At 45.8% G+C, this 8,382-nt stretch overlaps 1 long non-coding RNA gene across 1 annotated transcript; it reads right to left on the reverse strand.

Moving 5' to 3' along the window:
• Positions 1-426: 426 nt before the first annotated feature.
• LOC140692820 (uncharacterized) lies at positions 427-7,766 on the reverse strand. Its single transcript, XR_012068424.1, has 4 exons — positions 7,492-7,766; positions 4,680-4,830; positions 3,815-3,922; positions 427-675 (listed from the first exon to the last, which is right to left on the reverse strand). It is a non-coding gene; the product is annotated as an uncharacterized lncRNA (long non-coding RNA).
• Positions 7,767-8,382: the final 616 nt, after the last annotated feature.

An 8,382-nucleotide genomic window follows, 5' to 3' on the forward strand; every position in this document is an offset into this window, starting at 1 on the left:
CTTGGATTGTATACAGGTCAAAACAGCCTGGGCCTCCCATAAAATAAGAAAAAAAATAAAGCAAAGCAATATTGCTGGCTTGCCTGGGGGAAGGGGTGTTTCGTCCTTTGTTTCTGCTGACTCATGGCAACATAACTGGTGATTTCTCAGAATAAGAGAGATGAGGCTCAGCCACAGCCATCATACCCACCCAGGCAGACATGGGGTTGAAACCTGAATATGTACCTGGCAGTTCTGCAACCTCATAGGTGGGACTGAGACTTGTTTACATCCCCAGACATATAGGAAGTTTCTGTCCTGGTGCCTCTATGAACTCACACCTCTAAGACAAATGAACAAGGAGCAAAGTTCTGGCAAAGAGCAGGGACTAGGGCTGGTGTGGCCATTTGCCTCAAGCCCACCCACAGAGTGTGGAACAGATGTGGAGTGGGGAGTTGCACTGAATATGGGAGCAACCAACCCAACTATTGTGGAGGACTGCTGCACCTGGACACGGCATTGGGAAGGGGCACAACCTGCCCACCTACCATGCAGGAGTGCAGCACCAAGATGCAGCACTGGGAGGAGATGTGACATGTCTACCTACAGGCACTGGGAGCAGCACAGACCAAGGGTGTGACCAGAGGGTCTCTGGAAACAACGAGCTGAGTTCATGAAGCAAGGCAAGGGCAGGAGCTGTGACAACCACAAAACAAAGAGGAGTCCCCATTCAATAGCCAGGGTAGGCTCTGGTTAACAGGTTAATGGCCACATCATTAACCAAAGGGATAACAGACAAAAGGCACAGAAGTAAGACTTGGTAACCACACATATTTAAGAAGGACCTCTTGATAAAATTACTAAGGGCACACAATCTCCACGGGAACATACTCTTTTCTTTTTCTGTTCCATTTTCTTTTACTTTTTAAATGTTACTTCTTAAATAATTTTTATATTTCTATTTTTAATCCCTTTTAAAATTTTCTTTTAAAATACTTTTATTATTATCTTTCAATTTGTCTAATTTCATTTTTATCCTTGTTTTTTTCTTCTGTTGTGATTATACTCTGTTGTCAAATATTTTTTCTTCCTTTAATATTTTAAAAATTCATCCCAACTCAATTGTTATCTTGTTTCAATATGTTCTTCTGTTATTGATTATACTGCTTTTAAAACTAATTTCTTTGTGCTTAGTTTTATTTCTGCATCCATTTTATATAAATAAGTAAACTCTTAAAAGACCACAGTAGATAATTGATACTCCATAAGCCATAGTGCCAGAGAGATATAAGCAAGATAAAAAAGCAGAGCAACCTGTCTCAATTAAAAGAACAAGATAAACCCCCTGAAAGAACAATCAATGAAATAGACATTGATAGTCTACTAGATGATTTCAAAAAAGGAGTGATCAAAGTACTGAAGAAACTAAAAGAGATTGTGTATAGAGACAGAGAATATGTCAAATAACGAAATTGAAACTCTAAAGAGGAGCCAGTGAAAATTGGAAAACTCATTTGCTGAGATGAGAGTTGAGGTAAAGGATGTAAAATGTAGGCTGGGTAATTGAGAGGAATGAATATGTGACTTAGAAGACAGGACAACAAAACAGCTGAGAGACAACAAATAAAAACCAATGAAAGCAATATAAGGGACCTATGGAATAACATAAAGCATGCCAACCTACTCATAATGGGGGTCTCAGAAGGAGAAGAAAGAACAAAGGAGATTGAAAAGATATTTGAAGGAATCATGACTGAAAACTTCCCAAACCTAAAGAAGGAATCAGATATCCAAGTACAGGAAACACAGAGCGTCCCAAACAAGGAGGACCCAAACAGACCCACACCAAGACATATTACAATCAGGATGACCAGGGTTGAGAATGGGAAATGATTCTAAAGGCAGCAGGAGAAAAACAAAGAATGAGATACAAGGGAACCCCCATAAGACTTTCAGCTGATTTCTCTACAAAAACAGTAAAGGCCAGAAGGGAGAAGCAAGGTATATTCAAAGTCCTGAATGAAAAAATGATGCAGCCTAGGATACTTTATCCAGCAAGGGTATCCTTTAGAATAGAAGGAGAGATAAAGAACTTCACAGACAAGCAAAAACTAAAAGAAGTTAGCAACACTAAACCTATGCTAAAGGAAATATTGAAAGACCTACTCTAAATAGAAAAGAAGCAGGATGCTACAAAAAGGAGAAAACCATAATTGGAAAGGTGATTGCTACAATGAATTACAACAGAATAAACATGAAATCATAAAAGAGGGCATCTAAATCATTAAGCGTGGGAGAGGCGAGCAAGAAAATATACAGGTTTCTCTCTCTCTCTCTTTCTCTCTGTCTCTCTCTCTTTTTTGTTCTTGGTAGGATGGGTTTGAGCTTATATTACTATCTGTTTAAAACAAACAGATATAGTAATGGGTTAATATATGTACAAAGTAGGTTAACCACAAGCCAAAAAGTTACAATAGAGTCACAAAACTAAAAAGACACCAAGATAATAAAAAGGAAAATTATCAAACCACAAAAAGAAAAAGTAAGGAACAAAGAGGAAATACAAAATGAACTGCAAGACAAAGTTCAAAGTGTAATAAACACATTTCTATCAATAATTAATATAAATGTCAGTGGACTAAATGCTTTAATCAAAGGACATAGAGTGCAGAGTGGATAATAAAGCAAGTATCTACAATACGCTGTATAGAAGAGACCCACGTTAGGGAGAAGGACACACATAGATTGAAAGTGAGAGGATTGAAAAAGATATTCCACACAAATGGAAATGACCAGAAACAGGAATATCAACAGTGATTTCAAATAAAATAGACTTTAAAACAAAGATTATAAAGAAAGATTAAGAAGGACATTTTATAATGATTACAGGAGTCATAGATGAAGATATTTCACTCATTAACATATATGAACACAACATAGGAGCACCTAAATACATAACAGATAACAAGAAAATACTAACAGATAAAAAGGGAAAATTTGATCGGAACACAATCACAGTAGAAGACTTTAACAATCCATTAACATCACTGGACAGATATTCCATACATAAAATTAATAAGACAACATAGAAATTAAATGATACAATAGAACAATTTGTCTTGGGTAATATTTTCAGAACATTATATTTCCCTAAAATAGAACATACATTCTTCTCAAGTGCACATACCACATTTTCTAGGATAGATCATATACTTTGTCACAAAAGAAGTATTAACAATTTGAAGAAGATAGAAAATATTTGAAGCAACTTTTTCTGACCACAATACCATGAAACTAGAAATGAACTACAGAAAAATAAAGGAGAAATAAATGACAGTATGGAGGTTAAACAACATACTACTTTAAAAAAAAAATGGGTGGATGATGAAATCAAAGAAGAAATAAAAAACACATTCAGACAAATGATGATGAAAACACAACCATAGAGAACCTATGGGATCCAGAAAAGGCAGTGCTTAGAGGGAAGTTTATAGCGAGAGAATCAGGTCTACCTCAAAAACGAGGAACAACTGCAATAAACAATCAAACTTACCACCTAAAAGAATTAGAAAAAGAAGAGCAAAAATAACAAAAGTAAGCAGAAGGAAGGAAATAATAAAGATCAGGGAGGAAATAAATAAAATAGAGATATAAGAAACATTTGAAAAAAATCAAGCCAAGAGATGGTTTCTTGAAAGAGTAAACACAATTGACAAAATTATGTTCTATGCTGGAAATTGACACAACAATGCAAACTGACTATAACTCAATAAAATAAAAATTAAAAAAATAAATATATTAACAAAAGAAAAAAGTAAAGGTAGTTTCTACTCACCAGACTGGAGGAGGGGACTGCAACCCATGCGGGGTCACACCCCATGGGAAAGCCTGGGGTCAGGATCGGAGGAGCAGGGTGCTGTGGACATGATCTGTCACAGGGTTTCTGCAGGAGGGGAGTGTGAGGCATGTGAGCAGGCTGAGGACTGGCCATTTGAGTAAGTTCATGGGCTCTGTGGTGGAGGGGCTCCCCCAAGTTTCTGGACTTGACTCTGGGTGAGTTGGGCAGGTGGACAGTGGCTCAGTGTGAGTCCAAGTCCAGTGGAGGAGGTAGTGAGTTAGATCTAGAAGGACTCCTTCTGGGGTGGGAGGGCCCACAAGGGAGGCAGGAGGCCAAGTCCAGGTGACTGAGAACAGGGTGTGTCCTGCACAGGGCTGCAGGGCAGATGAAAGCATCCAGTCTACAGAAGGTGGAAACACGGTCCATACAAGGGCTCAGCTCAGATGTCACCTCCTCAGAGGAGCCTTCTCTGCCTGCACAGTCTACAGGGACAGCCTCCTCCAAGCACATCTCCCCAGCAGACACCTGCTCCATTTCCTGCATAGCATTCAGGACACGGGCCCCTGCTCCGTACCCAGCCATGGTTCCGCTGCCCTGAGGAAAAGCCCTCACAGGAGCCATAAAGCCCTACACGACCTGGGCCCCACCTCTCTGTCTCCTCTGGCACCACTGTCTCCACCTGGCCCTCTTCTCCTCCACTCCTGCACTCCTGACTTCCCCCAGCCTTATGTGCTCTCCAGAGCACAGGTCCCTCCTAACATGCTGTGTGTGCTCACTGTGTCTAATCCACTGCATGCCTCCCACCCAGGTCAGTAACCAGCACACAGTAGGGCTCAGTAAGTAGAGTATGAATGACTCTTACCATGACTGCTGGGAAGGCTTTTGTCTGTGGCCTACAGTGATCACACACCCGTCACACAATCTCTGAGGTCCTACTGTGTTGGGTGGGTTCCAGATACCGGGCACAGCAGGTAGTGAAGCAGTCAGGTCTCCATCCTCATGCAGCAGACAGCCTGGTGGGGGACACAGAGAAAATTAAGTAAAATATACACAATGTCCGGAGGTGATATGTTCCATGGAGAAAAATAAGGTCAGGGAGGATATTTGAGCAGATTCCTGGAGGTGTTTAAGAAGCAGGGGGAGACAGAGCCTGGCTGAAAGAGCAGCCATCCCAAAGGCCCTAAGGGCAAAGTGGGATGTATGTGGAGGGTCTTAGTTATCCGTGTGAGTTCTTAGTCCTGCCTTGAGTATGTATGTTGCTTTCATTTGTAAACCTTGATTTCACCTTTATAGCAAATTAACCTGCATCATCAGTCTGCATAATTTAGTCAACTCTGTTTCAGGTGTTGTGGGCACAATGGCAGGCTAATTACTTGGGTTGGTAAAGAATTACCAGCGTCTGAGAAGGGTTTAGGAAAGTTCAATAGGGACACTGCTATAGGCAACATCAGGCCACACAGGCAAGAGGTGCCTACACGAGAGCCAATGTTGAGTGTGTGGGGTCTGTTATTGGGGGGGTGCTGTGCACACAAGGAGGAGGGGGCTGCATGATCAATTCATGCACAGGTACCTTGTTGGTTGTGAGATCTGTCAGGGGCTTCTCTGAACAAAAGGCTTTACCAATTTAATAAGGGAAGGATGTGAGTTCTCTCTTCCTGGGGCAATGAGGTTTCATAGGGTAAACACACAGCAAGAGAAGATGTTTTATAGCTTGTGGAAATGCAGGTGTGCAAAGGGTCCTGCAGTGGGGAGTGGGAGGTAAGGGGCCACTGGGCTCTAGGCACACAGAGAGCCCATGGGTGAGGGTGTATGACTCTGAAGAGTGCCTGCTGGCTTCACACCAGGGACTTTATGTGGAAAGAGGAGAATCTAGGTTATCGGCACGTGTCTACTCTGACCTCCCTAAGCCTAACTCTGTCAGGCACCAGGTGGCTATGAAATGAACATGAAGGTCCCCACCCTGAGGACCCCAATGAATGAACATCTTGATATCCTCAAGCCCCTTCCCCTGCACCACCGCCCCACCACATCTGGGTCTCAGGCTTTGACCCTGACATCAGTGGCATCTTCGTTCCCTACATCCAGCTCCTCTGGACATCTCTGTGATGAGCTGTTCCATGTCAGCAAGCCCCAAACTGAGCTCTGCCTTTACCCCATGTTTGCTTCCTTCCTGTGAAGCCCCTCGTGAAGGAGCCACCACTAGCAGGATCCTACAGCTCTGAGGCTCTGCCTTCCCCACCCCTCCGATGTCTCCCAGCCCATGATCCCCTATGGAGGTCCCTATTATCCTCTCCCTCCCACTTCATTCTTGGGATGCACACCAAATCCCTCTTCACAATCTCCCACAAGACAGGTCCAGGTCCACTTGGGGACACTGAGGTGACACAGGCGGATGTTGCTGGGAATGAAGAGCAGGATACTTTAGCAGAGGAGAGGAAAGGGCTCTAAATCCACCAGAACACACGCTAAAGTGGTGGCAAGACACCCATAAAGGGTGAGGCAGGCATCACACTGCAGCCCCGCCCTCTGCTCCCCCAGGGTGCCCTGTGTTTCCTGCTTTGGCCTAGGGGACTTCCCCCTCACTCTCTGTTAGAGGGGTGCCCATCCATTCATTCACACCCTCATTAACCATGTACATGGGTCCTGCTCAATGCCAGGCCTCAGCTAGATGACAGCTCATCCTTGGGGACACAGCTCAGATCTTACCTCCTCCATGAAGCAGTTCTGGATTCCCACCCCCCCTGAAGCTCCTCTGGCCTCAATTGAGACCACTAGGGCTGTGACCACACTCTGATTACATCCCAAGTCTGTGATCTCTGTGAAAGCCCTGGGCCCAATGTAGAAAGAGACTCAGAAAAATGGGGCCAAAACGGGCTAAGAAAAATGTTACTAGTTCTCTATTACAGAGAAGGGCACTGAGCAGAGAGAGGGCAGTGTCCAACCAAAGCCACAGAGGAGGGTCTCAGTGAGCCCTCCCATGGCCCTGTTACTAGTTCTCTGTTACAGATGAGGACACTGAGCCACAGAGAGGGAGCAGAGCCCTGCTATAGCCTTGGCCCCACGACCTGTGTCCTTTATGACTAGCTCCATGCTGCCAGCAGGGGTGTGGGCCTGGAATGGACGTTGAAAGCAGCCTGACCCCCAGGCCCCCTTCATACACAAAGTCAGTCTCAGGAACACCCCTCAAGACCTACCCTATACCCCTGGGATTGGGACCTGATTGCTGTTCCTGGAAGCTGTCTGGGCTTCCCTGTGAATTGCCCCAGGAGGTGCTTGGGACAGCCACAGGGCCCCTGAGGCTTCCTGTCCCCAGCTGAGCAGCTCTGGTCCCCTTGACTGTCCCTGGCCCAGGCCTGATTACACAACGTTTTGGCCGGGTAGCCAGCTGTGGAGATGAGGAAATGGGGGCAACATGCAGATACACGCAGAGGTTCAGGTATTCACTCAACAATCACTGATTCAGGCTTTGCAGTGTGGCTGGCCTGGGCCCAGGCCTGGGTGTCCAGTAGTGAATACAGTCAACCCCTTGAGCCTTCTGGGAAAGCAGTCCTCAGAGAAACGGGCCCTCAGTGCAACCACCCTGCTCCCCATGAACAATCACACTGAGATGAGGCTGCGGCCATGGGTCCCAGTGGAGGATGAAGGGAGGAGGAAAACCCAGAATGGGCACTTACCATGAGCCTGGACACTGGAACCAGATGACCTGGGCTCTGTAATCTGGGGTGGTCACCTCAGCTGTTCTCTCTGCGCCTCAGTTACTTCTGCAGAAATGGGTGATAATGCCTGTCCCTGCCCCACAGATTTTCATGAGGAGTCAGTAAGCTTCTCTAAGGTGTGTAGGACAGTGCCTGGCTATGGGTCAGGATCCTGCTCACCTCACAAGAGTCTGTCCCACTTTAAAGATGATAAAGTCAAATCTAAGGGGGTTATGAGACCAGCCTGGGCTAGCCCCCTTCTCATGGTCTGCTGTCCATGTCTCCTGCTTTTACATCATACCTCTGCCCCCATATCCACCCAGCAAAGTAGGTGCTGAGAATCTGAGCAAATCAGAGTATGAATGGAGGCACACCCTCTCCCCATCTTGGGCACCTGGTGTGGTGGGCAGGTTGGGGATATCGGGCTCCTCCAGACTGTCCAGGAGGCCCAGCATGTCGGTCACCTCATTTCCACTCAACACGGAGTAGGTGTGTGGCCAAGGGCCAGAGGGCGCTGGAGTAACCCAGGGTGGGTGGATGCTAGGTAGGTGTGGGAGGCACAGAGTGGCCCCTGGAAGACAGTGTCCAGGCAGCAAAGGGGCAATGAATGAGGGTCCCCAAAAGGGGCAGAGGACAGAGTCCAGCCTGGACACCACCCCCTGCTGGACCCTGATCTGGGGTGAGAATTGGGACAAGCCAGTGCCCCTCTGGGACTCTACATCCAGCAAAGAGGTGAGGAAAAGTTAAGGAGACCGTGCTCCCTGTGTGAGGGCGCTGCTTCCAGGATCCTGGAGGTTCCATAGACCCTTGTGAAGTGGCTGCTGTTTGCAGCCCCATGTGGGCAGAAGAACTGAGGCAGGGAGGACAGAG

Source organism: Vicugna pacos, unplaced genomic scaffold (assembly GCF_048564905.1).
Source record: "Vicugna pacos unplaced genomic scaffold, VicPac4 scaffold_18, whole genome shotgun sequence".
Lineage (NCBI taxonomy): Eukaryota > Metazoa > Chordata > Mammalia > Artiodactyla > Camelidae > Vicugna > Vicugna pacos.